Raw genomic sequence first — 16,595 nt, 5'->3', positions numbered from 1 at the left:
GAAGCAAATTAGTGAGCACATACAGATTTTGTGATATCTTTGCTTCACCACCTCCACCTTTGACTCACCTGCCTGTGATTTTAAATGCTGAGTCTTTCTCACCATTATGTCAAAACATGCTTATGCATGCACACGTGTGTACACACACACACACACACACACACACACACGCAGAGGTTTCCTGGCTCTTAGCTCACACTCTTCCTATTGTTTTTTGCACCCTCTTTGCATGTCCATTTGTTAAGTGACAAATTCTTCCCATGTTCTTGGCCTCAGTTTCCTCACCTGAACGTTCAAGGAGCTGGATAAGATTATCTCTCTGACCCCATCTTATTCAGACTCCAGACCATGGTTTTGTCTGAATCCCCTTGCCTGTTTTGGAAGCAAACAAGTAGGCATAGGACAAACACAGGCAAAGCTGTAAGCCCTTTGATCCTGTTAAGGACTCAGTAAATTGAACTATGGATTGAGAAGAATCAGCTTGGGCCCCTGTGCCGGTCCCAGTCCAGTTTTATGGTTTAGCTTCATCCTGTATGCATTGTCAGAAGTTTTTCTCATCTACAGAAGAGGGTACAGAATGGGCCAGTCAGGCCTTTGAAACATCTGTTTCTTCCCTTCTCCACCCACAACTGCCTGAGCCATCAAAACAGCCCCAAAAGTAGTCTTCTTGCCTCTACTTGCCACTCTTCTGCTTCATTCACTCACTTACTCATTCATTCATTCATTCAGCCATCATTTATAATTTACTTATTCCACATTACAGTGATAGGCTCTGGAGTTTGAAAAGCTTCCAAAAGTCATCAGATACAAATCCCTATGTTAATACCTCAATGTCTAACCATTGATCTTTAAAATTTGTGATTTCTTTGGCAATGTCAATGGCCAGGAACTGCAAAGCCCTTCTGAAGAGCAACCCCAAATGTGAATGTCCTGTGGGTCAGGAAGTGTCCAACACTCTTGGTTGTCTTTGGTCAAGCAGCCACATTTGCTGCTAACAGTGGCTCCTTATGATTCCCCCTCCCAGGAACCAGAGAAGCCAGAGTTTAAAGAATGCACCTGTTCTATTCCAGCCCTTGGATAAATATAGATCCCCTTTGGGGATGAGGTACCTGTTGTGGCCCCAAGGATCGGTCTGGATGGCAGATGCCAGGGCTTGTGTGACTTTCATGAGCAGCTGTATTAATACTGTTCTTGGCCTCAGTTCGTCACATTACCTGGCTTCCTTTCAACACAGAGGCTGCTCAGTGAAGGGTGTAATTTCCTGACTCTAATGCATGACAAGGTTTCACTTAAAGCATAAAATAAAATTACCTTTGGCGGCAGACACTGGGAAGTCATAGATATGACCCACAGGGACCTCAGGACTCGGCAGATCAGAGAAAGCACATGTGAGTCTCTGGTGCTGGTGACAACACAGCTTCTCTCTGACTTACAGTTCCTAGTTCTATGGTCAAGGTCAGAGCTCAGCGGGGCCAGGGTTCAAGTACAGTCTGGCTGGAGTCAGGGCTCTCTTTGTGATCACAGCATGTGACTGTCCTTAATCTAATTGTCCTTTCATGACCGCTCTAACCATTTATCCTATACGCTAACCATTGACCCTTAGGCCATATTTTCCTCCAATAAGGATTCCCTACAAAGGTTGAAAGCTTCACCAGCCATGCATGTGGCCTCACTGAAACCTTCACTGGGTTACATGGAACAACATGGAGGTGGGGCCGAAAGCAGGACTTGGACTTGCTCAAGGTTACTAGGGAGTCACTGACCTAGAACAGAATTCTTGAAGAAAGGAGACAAGGCTATAACACCAATGGCAAAGAAGAGATTCGACTTTCCACTCTGATCACCATCTGATGCCGTCCTGGGTGAAAGAATAAGAACAGAGGTGAAAGGAGCAGGGAAGACTCATGAGGGAGCTTAGAGGGTGGCCCCGAGGTAGACACCAGGCCTCCTGGGAGGCACAAGTCTATAGCAGAGCATTCTCTGACTGTTCCTGCAGAACTTTGCTAGAATCTCTTTCTAGGAAGACAAGAAAGCATTCTGGCTATTCCTCTCCTTCCATTCCTCCTGACAGGGGGACAAAAGCAAAGTTCATGCCTCAATTCCTAAGAGGATGCTGGAAAGAAATGGACATCCTCCATATCTGGCTTCAGGAGCAGCTAGCAGACCCTGTCTCAGCCACTTACACAAGGACATACTTCATAAGGGACAGATGCCCTCAGGCTCCCCTCATCCCTCAGCCTGCACCAGGCACTGGGATTTATTTTGGGGCTGGCTCTTCAAGAAGCCATCTGTACTCTAGGTTACAGGAAAAAGGCTTTTGTTATTCTCAGAAGGGCACAGAGAGATTAGTCTCTGGGCACCAGCCCTGGGGCTCCAGGGCTAGACACCTGCTTCCTTCCATTTCTGTCTATGGTTGGGGGAACCCAGATTTCTGAAATCTTCTCTGAGATGAGAGTAAGGAGAATCTAGGTGGAACCAGAGTTGGCCCTTGCTGAAGGACTGTAGCCCAGGAAGCCAGTGGCCACCACAGGTGGACTTAGCACTTTCTCTAATCATTGTACAGTTCCTACCACCTGACCTAGCTTTTAGGTAAAGACAGAAGCAACAATGTGCAGAGGATGAGCTATAATTAGGAGCAGGGTCTGGATTAACTTAACACAGTTAATAATCCAATGATCATTAAATTGGGAGGAGTTGAGCTCCATGGCTGACGAATAACCTGAGAGAGACAGCTCAGAGAGGAGATGAGGGCCAGAAGATCCTAGCTTGGTCAAAAACTCCCTGGGAGACCTTGGACAGAGCCATTCCTCTCTTTAAACCTCCACTTACAAGCCTCTGTTTGTGAGCTAGAGTTGACCTCTGAAGACTTCCTCCTGTGAGACTCTTGGTAAGAACCCATTAAGCATGAGGTATAGAGTCAGATCTGTAGAAAATTCAGGCTAGCAGAAGAAGGCTCCTCCATCCCCTGGCCAATTCAACAGAATGTCAAGGTCTTCAGGCCTTACCAAGTGTCTGCTCAGAGCCGACTGGCTTTACATGAACTACCATGTCTGTAACTCACATACCTGACAGATCTCTTTAGAGGAGTTGAAGCTTGTCTGAGGCAATCTTCAGAAATACACTGCCAATTATTTTGAATATTCATGGAACGGTTTTCATTTGGGGGGAGGTTTGGTACTAAGCATAACAGCTAGATGCACAGGTTACAAAGAGACCTAATTTTAGAGCTGTTTTGACTTTTTTTCCAGAGGTTAGTCATTGGTGCCTGGAATAAGAGGAGCCCAGAAATAAGGACTATTGCTTTTTAAAATGTGTATCTGTCCAGTTACTTTGGAAGCACAGAGAAATTCCTGGCTAGAAAGGGCCAGAAGCCACTTTTGAAAACTGACAATTGGATTTGATATTTCACTCTTGGTACTTTTCCAAGAGAAATAAAAACATGTGTCCACAAAAAGCCTCATATAAGAAATATTCATAGCTTTTTCATGATAGTCAACAATTAGAAACAACCCAAATGTCCATCATCAAGAGAATGCAATGTGGATAAATATAAAAAATAATATGCTAAATGAAAGTAGCCCAATACAAAAGAGTACATACAGTATGATTCCATTTCTATGAAATTCTGAATTAGGCAAATTTACCTTTGGTAATCGAAATCCGATTAGAGGTTGCTCTGGGCTGGGGATAGCCTGAGAATGGACACAGAGTGCTGAAGTCTCCCAGAGTCCATCACATGTCTTCTCTTCTAGGCCTTTTGTTCAAGTCATACAGATTAATTTCCTGTCCTCATGCTTCCAGTGTTTTTATATTTTGTCTCATGCCATTTCCTCTCCCTGGAAAACTCCTCCTTAGCCAATCTCTGCTGACCCAAATGCTTTCTATCTCCCAGGAGCTAGTGAAAATTCCACCTTCTCCAAGAAGACATCCATGCTCTACCCCTACCTAATCACAGTTACCCTGTCCTTCTAGCATTGACCTAATAGTTGGCTTTTTCCCCTATCTTTTTTTTTTAGTCTTAAATACTCTGTATTTTTGTTAGCACCCAATTGTATCTACATTTTAATTCTCTTGTTATATTGTGACTTTGATGGCAGCCTGGGCTATGTGGATTCCAGCCACCCCACTTCCCAACAAAGGCCCATAGTAAATGCTTGATATACACGTGGGGAATGAAGGAATGAAAGAAACACTAGTCTTCCTCTTTGTTTTTGTCAGATGCTGCATTGTATTGTACTCTGACTACTTTCATTTTTCAGCCATGTAGGCTGTAAGCCATACTGATCTTTGCAGGAGCATCCTCTGGGCCCCTGGAGAGGGCTGAGCTGCCAACTTCTCATGGAGTAATTAAATGACAAATTACCTGCAGGCTCTCAGCTGGAAAACCTGTAGGAGCACAGCCTTTCCATATTTATAGAATTTAATCAAATCTGAAAGCTTGGAAGACCTTCATAACCTCTGTCCTCAAGGCTTGTATTTATGGATGGGAAAACTGAGGCTCAGAGCAGGACAGCGACTCATTCAAAAGATATAAGGGACTTTTGTGGTATGGGATGCTGTGCATCCTCTCCTCATGTTTCCATGGAGGAGAGAGCTTCCATTCTACTCCTCAGGATGAGAATAGGATTGGAGAAACATTTCCCATCCTTCTCCCTAACCCCTTCCTCCTAGGAGAGGAAAACCTTGTCATATTGGAGAGATGATAGTGAAGACCACTGGCCAAGCATTGTCTAGTTTTCCCCACAGACTGTATTCTCCAGCTGCTTCCTCCATACAATAGGTTTATGGGCAGGACTCCTTCCCCCACACAAAACAGCCACACATCCAAGGGCGGCCTGGATTCCCCAGGCCCTCCAGCCCTCACGGGATGGATAAATCAATTTCAGGAGAAACCAACTTGTACATCATAAGTTAGGCTCAGTCCAAGTGAGTTCATCAATTAACCTTTATTGGTAAAACAGTTAATATTGCATTTTGAGCCTTATATGGCTTCCAGTATCTGTTCCCAGAGTTTTGGGTAATTATTGCCTCACTTTCAACATGTGGGCAAGTGGTAGTACCCAGGGATGGCCAGGCCTCCTGCCACCTACCTAAACAATTCCCCTAGAAATAAGGTAGGAATTGGGGAAGAGGAGGTGTCATGGCAGCTGGCTTATCCCAGAATGAGTAATATGATAGAGAGAGAGCTAGTTCAACATGGAACTATGATGTCTTTTATAATACTTTAATAAACTAACTTTGGAAGTGATATACCACCATCACCTCTGAAATATTCATTGGTCATACAGACTAACCCATGTACTATGTGGCAGAGGACTATACAAAGGCATGAATACCAAAAGGCAAGGATCATGGGTGTCATCTTCGAGGCTGACTACTGCATCCTTGAACAATGTATTTTTCCCTAAACCATGTGTGACTTCTGAAATCTGCTAGGGCACATCTGGAAGGCCACAGGAGTTTTCAAGATACACACAAGCATGTGCATGCATGCTTACACACACACACACACACGCACATGCACACGCACACGCACACGCACACACTCCTTAAACAGTCATCTGGAGCTCCACTGAGGCCGGAGGATTTGCTTCCAAACTCTATTCTGTGGCTGTTGAAAAGAGACTTCAGTTCTTCCTTATGTGGCTTCTCCATAGGGTTTCTTATGGCATGGCAGCTGGCTTCCCCCAAAATGAGTAATTTTTAGAGAGAGAGCACGTGCATTTTCCAGCCTTTCCAAGCCACCCTTGAAGATGCTTTTTGACCAGTGTTTAGCTGCCTGGGTGGAGGCACCAAAAATATGGGTGCCGAGTCCATGGTGGTTCAGATTTCCTTATATAAGAGAACAAGGAAGCAAGGCAAGATGTTTGTAATGACCATATCTAAATAAAGTCAGGAGGGGAGGAGGATGAATAGTTAATGGATTGTCACTGATTGGAAGTCTCCACGGGGCTCCAGAACTGGGACACTTGAAACAGTTTTAGCATTAGAGATGACGACAGTGGCCTATGAATGTGGGAGTACGAACGTAATGGAGGTGAAGTTGGTGGCAGGAAATGTCACTGCAGGAGAGATGGTCAAGGAAATTAGTTATTTTGATAGTCTCTGTCCATTGCTATTTCTATACCCTCAGTTTACCTTTGGATATTTATCCTACTCTTGTTTTCAATTTAACATATTTGTGTTTTTTTTTCATTTTTAACTTTCTTAATTATGTTAACTAGTGCTTTACTTACTTTATTGCTTTTTTCTTTCAGCTGAAGCACCAGCTCTTACATTTATTTATTAGTTCTGTTTTTAATTCATTAATTTGTCTTTATCGTTAGCAGTTTCATTTTTGCTTTTCTTAAGCTAATTTTATTCTTGTTTTTCCTGACTTTTTGAGCCGAGCCCTTAATTCATTAATTTTCATTTCTTAAGTATAAAATAATGCATTTAAAATGTAAGAATAATGGATTTTCTTCTGAGCATTGCTCTCATTGTGTTCCATCAGGTTAAATACATAGTGTTTTAATTGTTCTGATTTTTAAAATATTCTGTAATTTTGCTTTGAATTTCCTGAGAAGACAGTAAGAGTTTTGGGGGAGGTTATTTATTAATTTTTAGGTGACAGGTTTTTGTCATGGTTATATTTTATTATTATTCTCAGACGCTATCAAATTATAATCAGAGAGTGTCTTCTTTATAATTTTTACACTTTGGAATTTTGAGGGTTATTTGTTATCTAATATTGTGTATGAACTGGCATTTCAAGAGTTGGGGGTGTGTTAAAATTATTTTGATGTAGTCATATAGTTTAACTCATTATAGTTTATTAGTTTTACTTGATTAGTTACTACATTATATTTTAGATCCACTTATTTTCATCTACTTGATCTATCACAGGCTGATAAACACAGTTACCTATTACTGTTGTGTCCCTCTGTTTAGCTTTAATTTTTTTTATTTTGGATTTTATTGCCATATTTTGATTTTAAAATATTTATGCTGAATCATTGAGGATTGTAACATGTACAGTATAATGGTTCATCTTGGCCTTTTGTTTAATGCTTTTTGCCTTAAATTCAACCTCATCCGATACTAAGATTAACTTCTGCTTTCTTTTTGCTACATTTTCCAGATAAGTGCTCAACCAACTTTTTATTTTTCATCCGTCTTTGGTACTTGGTTTTAGATGTTCTGTCTACAGCATATAATTTGCCATTGCTTTTGAAGCAATCTGAAATTCAGACTTTTGCTTTAATAGGAGTTTTTATCTCATTTGTAGTTACAAATAAGACATTCATGTTTGTTCTTTGCTTTGTCATCTTTTTCATTTTTTTTTCATTTCTAATGCTTCTTATTTGTTCATTTTTTAAATTCTGGGTTATATAACCTTTTTTTTTTAATTTTCTTTCAAATGTTTTCCTTCTGATATTTTGAAAGGTTTAGAGCTTGTTTTTTATTTCTTCTAATGGTTACATTTTTAGCTTTATAGACAGTAGTTTTATCAGCTATTTTTTTTCATGCAACACTTCAGGTGCTTTTGGCCTCACTTGTCTTTTTTTCCAGGCATCATTGCAGCAATCTCTCTGATGATGCAGGCACAGCCTGATGGCCCCATGCCTCAGGCATGTGCCCTGCACCTCTTGCCTCCCCAGGACTTTCCTCTTGAGGTTGGTACATGAGACATTAGGTGACCTTGCATAGCAGCCACACATGTGCAATGCTCAAGTGCAGGGCTGTGTACATCCCACAGAGTGAACCATTAGTTAATGAAAGATAATCGGAGTTTGTAGATAAAGTCTTCCCATTTTATCTCCCTGGACAAACTGTCCTGAAACATAGTTATTAGTCTGCTTGGGCTATAATAACAAATACCTCAGACTAGGTGGCTTTAACAACAGAAATTTACTTTCCCAAAGTCTAGGTGCTAGAAGTCCAAGATCAAGGTGTCTGCAGGTTTTGTTCCTTCTGAGGCCTTTCTCCTTGGCTTGCAAATGGTTGCGTTCTTCCTGTGTCATTACATGGTCATTCCTGGATCTGTCTGTAACCTAATCCCCTCTTCTTCTAAGGATATCAGTCATGTTGGATTAGGGCCCATCTATCTGACTTCCTTTTAAACCGATTACCTCTTTAAAGACTCTATCTCCAAATGCAGTATATTCTCATGTTATCAGGGTTAGGACTTCAACATATAAATTTGGGGAATGGGGAGATAATTCAGCTCATAACACACAGTTATTATGGCTTCCCTGAGTGCTGTTGCATGAGATGAAAGAATCATTTGCACTTAGTGGCAATCAGCTTGATTATAAATCTTATTGACTTTCCTTCCTTACTATGTCATTCTTGTTGTCCTTCACTCCTGCTTCTTGGGATTGAAATCCTTAATAAATCATATCCCATAAGGCTTTGATTAAAATTGTGCTTTCTAGGAGGCCAGGCCGAGACAACATTTAAACCTGAAGTTGTCATTTTTAGAAGGTATCTGTTAACTACTATGTACCATGAGAAAAAGGATACAGTTCATGTCTCCACTTTCTCTCACCTTATCTCATTTTCCAATTTTGATTACCATATTGTCATCTTTATAACTTTCAATAACATTTTTATATATCTATAACTTGCTTGATCTCTCTGAGTCATATCATTTGGCCTCAGCTTTAAAAGATGAAGAAATCTGCATACTTACTCCCCTCCTACTTTGTTTCCCATTCTGTGTATAAGTTATTAAATTTATATTATTATTACTGTATTATCATAGCTTATAACATTTTACACTGTGTACTGCTAACCATAGTTCTCAGTGTTCTTTAGTCTCAGCTCCACAATTTAAATGAAAACATTGTTTAATATTGGCCTTTTTTATCATGATTTCTCCATAATAAAATGACTTTGATTAAGTCACTTTTTTCCAGGAAGAGCTTATGGTAATTAAATTTTCTGAATTAGTACATGTTTAAAGATAATCATATATTGCCCTTTTCTGGAGTGACAGCTTAGCAAGGGATAAAATTCTTTATATGGTGACACCGGGGAGAGTGTATTAGTTATATTAGTATTAGCTGCCAAATATTAGTTGTCCTCTCTGTAAGAGGATTACACATCCTTACTTCCTGCCATGTAACTTGCAATCCCTTACTGTAGATGTAATTTTGCTGTAGATGGAATATTTTCCCCCCTCTCCCATTGCTCATGTGACTCAGTTTAGCTAATTAAGTGTGAGTAGAAGATTTAAGAATCATCGTGTGTGTCTACCAGTTCTTTTACTCTTTTATTTCTTCCATTAGAATTGAATCTCCCAAGTGGGGGCTGCCTCAACAGCCTAATTACTAAGATGAAAAAAAAAAACTAGAATGAAGACAATACATGGAAGATAGGCTATAGCCAGCCCTGAGCTGCCATAGCCAAGATGTGCTGCGAGCAGACAATAAACTCTCTTGGTTATAAACTCTTGAGATTTGATTGTCCTAATAAGACCCCATTGCCCTATTGCCTTCAAGCACTGAATACACTGTGAAAATCTGAAGGCAGTCCAATTTTCTCCTTTATTGGTGATCTGGTTTTTTGGCCTGAATACTCATTGAATATTTTTCTTTATCTTTGGAGTTCAGAAATATTGCTATGATACATCTTCATTTTAGTCATTTTCTCTTTATTCTGGGGCAGAGTAAATTCTTTCAATTTGCCTATTCGAGTCTTTATTTTAGGTACATTTTCTTTTATAGATATGGATGCTATTTTCATGTTTGATGTTCCTGAAGAAAAAAAGAGAACAAGTAGAATATAAAAATAAGTTTATTCATAATGAAATATATATATTCTTGAATCTTTATATGTATTTGCAAAGGTTCTTGTTCATTTTTTCATTTTGTTTTATCTTTCATAGCTAACATTTTTCTTTCATTTCATTATATTTGGTTTTCTCTAAAAAAACCCACAAACTCCCATGTCTATGTTTTTGGCAGTTCTGTCCTCCTGATTACTGACTCTAATTTGACCTTCTTTCTGTAATGACAAAGATGATGACAAGGACAGCAATTATCTCTCACTAATTACCAGGAACTATTCTGAGTGTTTCTACAAACATTTATATTCATTGTCACAGCTCTTTTATGACGTGGGTGCTATTATTATTTCTATTTACAGATGGGGAATCTGAGGCACAGAGAGGTGAAATTGCTTACTATAGGTCACACAGCTATTGGGTGGCCCTGCCTCAGTGGTCACTCCACTGTGTGACTTCCAGCATTTAGGAAGCCCTTGCAGCCTGCCCTGGGCCCTTCCTGATCAAGGATCATGAATTGTGCTCCTTAGAGTCTTGCCAGACTCTCTTCAAGATTTGTAGAAGCAGCTCTTACACCATCCTTTGATTTTCACTGCACTGGAAGTCTACTCTCATACATTATAGTGGAGGGTCATGGGCATTTCTGAGTTTTATAGAAGACAAAAAAAATCACTTTTCTCTTTGAGGGAAGAAAGGGGCAGAAATATACTATTTTACCAGCTTTAACCAAAAGTACCTCCCACTGAGAGTCTTGAACCAGGCAGAGTACATGGCACTCTGTTCCTAGAAGAGTAAAGACCATGGCAAAAAATGTTTCCATCCTTCATTATGTCCATTGAGTATGAAGTCATCCACTTCTGATCAGGATCTTACTGCACACTGAGAGTACACACCCAAGAGATATTTTAAAGCTGCCTGTATTGCCAACAAAGATTTTTCAGCATAATGTATAGTGGCACATTAAAGGACACTACTGATGAGGTGTTAAGAGGAATTCGGATCCTCGGATCCATTGGCCTGGGGAGAGAGTGGCATTTACTTCACCTTATGAAACAGCAGCTGGTATTGGCATCTTGACTTCATCCCCTGAGCTGGAAAGAAGAGGGAACAATGGCTCAGTGTCTTCTTTTTTCATCCTCTTTTCCCTGCTTCCTCTTCTCCTACTTTCTCTCCTTTATCATCCTCTCACCCCCTATGCAAAATGCCAAAGGCATGCAAACCATACAGAGTCAGGCATAAATGTCTTGGGTGCCTCCCCTGTGGCAGAGGGAATGGGCCTGTATTTCCAGACCATGGAGACAGAGTTAGAAGATGAACAGCATAAGAGGAAGAAAAAAGAAAATTTTAAATTTAGGACACACATCTGGGTCAGAGGCAAGGAAGTTCTTGTAGATTGGAAAGAGAGGAAAAAGCCTGAATCTGGGAACCTGAGCTAAGTGGATTCAGTTCTCAGCCACATTCACTTACGAAGAAGGATCCTAGGCAAAGTGATTCCCCTTCCTGACCCTCAATTTCTTAATTTATTAAATGGAAACAATGATCCATTTATATTAGAAAGTTGTTGCGAAGATTAATGGAGTAGTTATGGTTCTGGAAGATGATGGCTTAAGTTAATATGGAACCCCTCCATCTATAAATATTTAGAAATACAAGATAAATACAAATTAACTCCTTAAAATAAAGAACTCACAAGACAGGAAAATCCCCAGAAATAAGTGGGAATTATGTAACCTCAACAACACAATACTCCTGCTTATTTTTGTTCAGCAGAAGATATATACAAGCAGCATTCATAGCTGCATTTTTCTTAATAGCCCCTGATTGGAAACATCCCAAACAGTCACCATAAGTAGAATGGAGTGTGATATATTCAAATAATGGGTCATTGTCAACAATTATAGAAAGTAACTGTAGTTATATACAACAGCATAGATAAAGTTTACAAGCAAATTTAAATGAAAGAAGCTAGACACAAAAGACAACATATAAGCTGAAGCTCTATATAAAGTTCATACACAGGATAAAACAACTATTCTGTATGAAACTTGGGTAGTAAATACATAAGTCTATGCAATTGTCAAAACCCATAGAACTTTCCATCACAAAGAATGAATTTTAACATATACAATTTTTATAAAAACAACCAGAATATCAGTGGACCCTGGAACAGAATGCAGGTTGTAACAATAAATCTAACCATATTACAAATGTATGACATAACCAAAATAAAAGGAGGATGAGGGACCTCTCCTAATAAATTTTGTAAAACTGTTTTTGACTGTAAACTGTAAGGCTAAAGACAGAAAGAATTGTGAATAAGCATTGGTAAATTTGTTTTTCATTTGTTTTTCATTTGTTTTTGTAGGGATACAAAAGAACAATTCTGAAACCATATTACATGTACCCTAAGGTTAAATAAATAAGTTAATAAGTAGTAGATCACAGGGTCCAGGGTTCTGCCTGTCAGAGAAAGTTACAAATAAGCAAGACAGTGAAGCTAGAACAAACTTGATATTGGATTAGACTCAGACAATATGAATTCATGTTTAGTTTAACATGTATACGTGTAGATGGACACAGAAATAATTATAGGTACATATATATACGTGGGTTAGTATACATTCATATTAGCTAGCACTGTCTACTGAGAGGGCCTAGGAACATTGACACCCCAGTAGCAATGAATACACCCAGTGCCTAGATCTTGGTTTCCAAATATTTATTCTGCAATAAAAGGAACCAGGGCTCCTTGGAGAAATGGCTGGTTCTAGACCTGGAGCAGGAAACGCACACAATAAGTCTGGAGCACTTTAGAGTGTCAGAAAGTAAGGAAATGCTCAAAAAGCAAACTGATATGGGGCTTGTCGAAGGGACGCAGAAGCCAACCCTAAGGAGCTCTTAATGTCCAAGGCTGAAACAACCTGAAAAACACAATAAATAATATAGTATCAGTTTAAAACCTTACATATAAAATAAATATGAGTTAATATTGATTTTAACAAATAACTGAACAAATAAATAAAGGAATAAAAGGGACAAATTTTGTTTACAGAATTCCAAATAATATAAGTAAACACTACCCCCTTCAAGATTCTGCACCCTAACCCTCATTGAAGAGGGCCGAATTTAGGGACTGGCTTCCAAAATATAGGGTAGGAAATGTGAAAAACAGCAACTTGATGGGAATAACATGACAAACACTATGGAAACCAAGTGATCAGAGTTCACATTACCAGAAAAAGCCATGTTGATATTATGCACCCTTCATAGGTATGATGAGAAGGGCATACTGTCCCTGAGATTCTTGCCCAAACCCATAACCTCAGTATTATCATGAAACAAAAATCAGTCAAACACAAATTGAGAGACACTTTAGAAAATACTTGGCTAAAACTCTTCAAAACTGTCAAGGTCATAAAAAAAGAAGGAAGGAAGGAAGGGAGGAAGAAAGGAAGGAAGGAAGGAAGGAAGGAAGGAAGGAAGGAAGGAAGGAAGGAAGGAAGGAAGGAAGGAAGTAGAAGTAAAGAAGGCGTGATAGCTGTTCGCTGTCCACTCCCTCTCTCTCTCTCTCCCTCCCTCCCCCTCCACTCCCTCCATCCCCCATCCCTCCTCCTCCCCCCTCCCCTCCCTCCCTCCCCCCTCCCCCTCCCTGCCTGCCTTCCTTCGTACCGCCGCCGTCCGGCTGCCTTCCTTAAGGAAGTAATAAAACTGGCAAAGACAAGAAGCAACTAAGGAAACAGGAAACCTAAATGCAATGTGAGACCCTGGAAGAGATCCTGAAACAGAGAAAGGACATTAGGGGGAAAATTGGTGAAATCCAAATACAATCTAGAGTTTAGTTAATAATAATGTGTCAATTATTAATCTCTTAGTTTTGACAAATGTACCATGGTTGTAAAAGATGTGAATATTAAAGGAAACTGGGCAAAAGGCATTTGAGAACTCTTTGCACTGTCTTTGAAACTTTTTAGTAAATCTAAAGTTTTTCCAAAATAAAAAGTTTGTTAGACATAACAATCACCCTCCTAGGTATTTGTCCAATTGATTTTAAAATGTATGAACACACAAACAAGCTGCACATGAATGCTTATAGTAGCTTTATTCACAATTTTCCCAAACTGGAAGCAACCAAGGTGTTCCTCAATAGGTGAATGACTGAATAAAGAAACTAGTGCATTCAGAAATGAAATATTATTCATCGATAAAAAGGAATGAGCTATCACATCATGAAAAGATATGGATGAATTATAAATGCATATTGCTGAGTGTGAGAAGCCAATTTGAAAAAGCCACACACTGTACGATTCCAATTATATGACATTCTGGAAAAGGCAAAACTAAAAACAGTAAAAAGATCAGTGGCCACCAGGGAGTTGGGAAAGGCTGGGGTTGGATAAGTGAAAGGCAAAAGATTTCTTTTTAAGGCAGTGGAATTATTCTGTATGATTAGATTATTTTTCTACCTTCTACATTTCATCCTGGGATCCTTTGACTTCTTAAATATTTTGTTAAAATTTGTATACATTAAAGTTCACTACTTATGGGTAGACAATCCAATAGGAGTCCACTGCACCATGGAAATGGGAGCGCCTATGCACTTGATCAATGATATAACACTAATCCTTTAGGTATTCACAGTATATTCTATCTTTCAAGGTACTTTTATACTCATGATTACATTTTCTTCTTTGTATATTGATGTCCAGCCCGATTTGCAAATGAGAAGATAGGTTCATGAAAGACAAGTTACCAAGGATGACAAGTGATCACTCACTGTGTAAATAAGTAGATAACTAGGCATTGGCTCCAGGTGTACATCTCAATGTAGCAATTGGGCTTGCACATCTCAGCTTGCTCCTCCCTAGTTACAAGCCTGAGAGTGAAGCCAGAGGCTTCCTATATACCCCTCCCCATTTTCTGGTCATGACTTTTACAATACACACTGCAAACCCCATTGACCATTAGAGATGTCCTCACACAGTCACTGTGAGGACATCACTACCAGTTTACTAGCTCCAGGACCCCAGCATCAGTAACAGAAACTTCCTTGGCCTATCCGCCCTGCAGGCCTTTGGCTGACATGGGGCCTGGCCACATCTCAATTTACAAGGGTGCTAGTATGATACCAGGAAACTGGAGCTCATAAGGGTTTACTGGTAGAGGTAGGATTTCAGCCCAGGTTTCCTGATCTCAGCCCCATACTCTGCCCACTGCTCCATACTGCTCCCTGCACACCTGCAACAATGACAGAAAATAGGACAAAACTATACACAAAGTGAATGACCACGATTCCAAGTGCTACAAGAGAATGAAGGAACTATCTTCATGTTTTATAAACAAAAACTGAGACCTTCCAAAAAATTCCCTTTCCCAGTTACTTTTTCCTACTCCATCTAAAAAAGTGAGGCCACATTATCTTTTCTGCTTTTAAAAGAAGCTCACAGCAAGAAAAATGGCAGAGTACAGTATTTTAAGGCTAGAAGTTTTAAACTTTTTATTAAGGCAGATTCTGTTTTTATCATTAGCATGTAATGAATTATTCTCAGCTTTCAATGCCATGATAATTGTCTCTCTGAAGAATCTCATTAAACATTGCTGGATACTTCTGATCATTATTAATAAAAGTGATAACTTGGAATAATCTTGTATCTCTTAGTTAAGGCTGCAAACCTAAAGCATTATGATAGATAATGACAGGGGGAAAGCTTCAGGGAAAACCACCTGGGGCGCCTTACCTTTGTTCGCCCCTGCAAGCCCTCCAAAGTTAGGGAGAAGTTTTGCCAACCATTCCTGACCCTCCATTTCCTGGCCATGGATCTGTGGTCACATTTCTTCTCTGAGCATCCATTTTCTCATCTGGATTCTTTTAACTATTAGTGAGAGAATGAGCTCTCTTTTAACTATTAATGAGGCTGAAGCCCAGAAAGTGATCATAAAGTGCCAAATTCTATTACTAGTCATGAAATATGAACTCAGGTATTTTTTTTTCTAAAACTCAAAATTGTTGAACTTTATTTGGGAAGTTAAACAGTAGCCAACACAAGTTCATGGCAGCTCATTTGAGTCAGGATTCTTCTGTGTCATTCTGTGTTATTATATATGTTATGCTCTTGCTATATGCCAGGCACTACACTAAGACTTTTAATCTTAAAACTTTATTATTTTTAAAGTAAGATAATGTGTATTATCTCATTTGGTGCCATGATAATTCTAAGAAGTAGGAACTATTATCCTCATTTTACAGATAAAGAAAATAAGGTTAGAAAGGTTATTAATTTGTCCAGTCACTCAGGTAATAAACAGTGGAGATGGGATCCAAATGCTTTGGTTCCACCACCTTCTCACATTTATTTCAATCTTTTGAGGTTCAAAGTGACCTTTATGAAAGCAGAGAATTTCTGGTCTCTATCCCCAACTTTCTCTCATGTGAGCCAAAGAATATTCTAAGATTTCTCAGTGGATTTTCTAATATCTAGACCATGTGCAGTCCTCATAGGCCTGCTTCTAAATCCTTGTCCTGAAGTAGATCGCATATTCCCAAAATAGTCCGCCTGTATCTCCTATTTAATGCACCCCTCTTATAATCTGATTTTGACATACTTCCCATTCTAAGGTGGGGTCCATGTTCCCTCCCCTTAAATTTAGGGGGGTTTGTTGCTATGTAATTTCCAAGGGTAAGTCATAAAATGTTCCACGTGATTCTCTTGAGATGCTCACTCTCATAACTCATCGCCATACCGTGATGAAGCACATGCATTTTGTGACAAGACCCATGAGAAGAAACTCAAACAGAAAGAGATTGAAACCCCCCATCCCTCAGACCTAG

The sequence above is a fragment of the Rousettus aegyptiacus genome, unplaced genomic scaffold (genome assembly GCF_014176215.1).
Source record: "Rousettus aegyptiacus isolate mRouAeg1 unplaced genomic scaffold, mRouAeg1.p scaffold_m13_p_6, whole genome shotgun sequence".
NCBI lineage: Eukaryota > Metazoa > Chordata > Mammalia > Chiroptera > Pteropodidae > Rousettus > Rousettus aegyptiacus.
Note: the sequence above shows the minus strand (reverse complement) of the source record.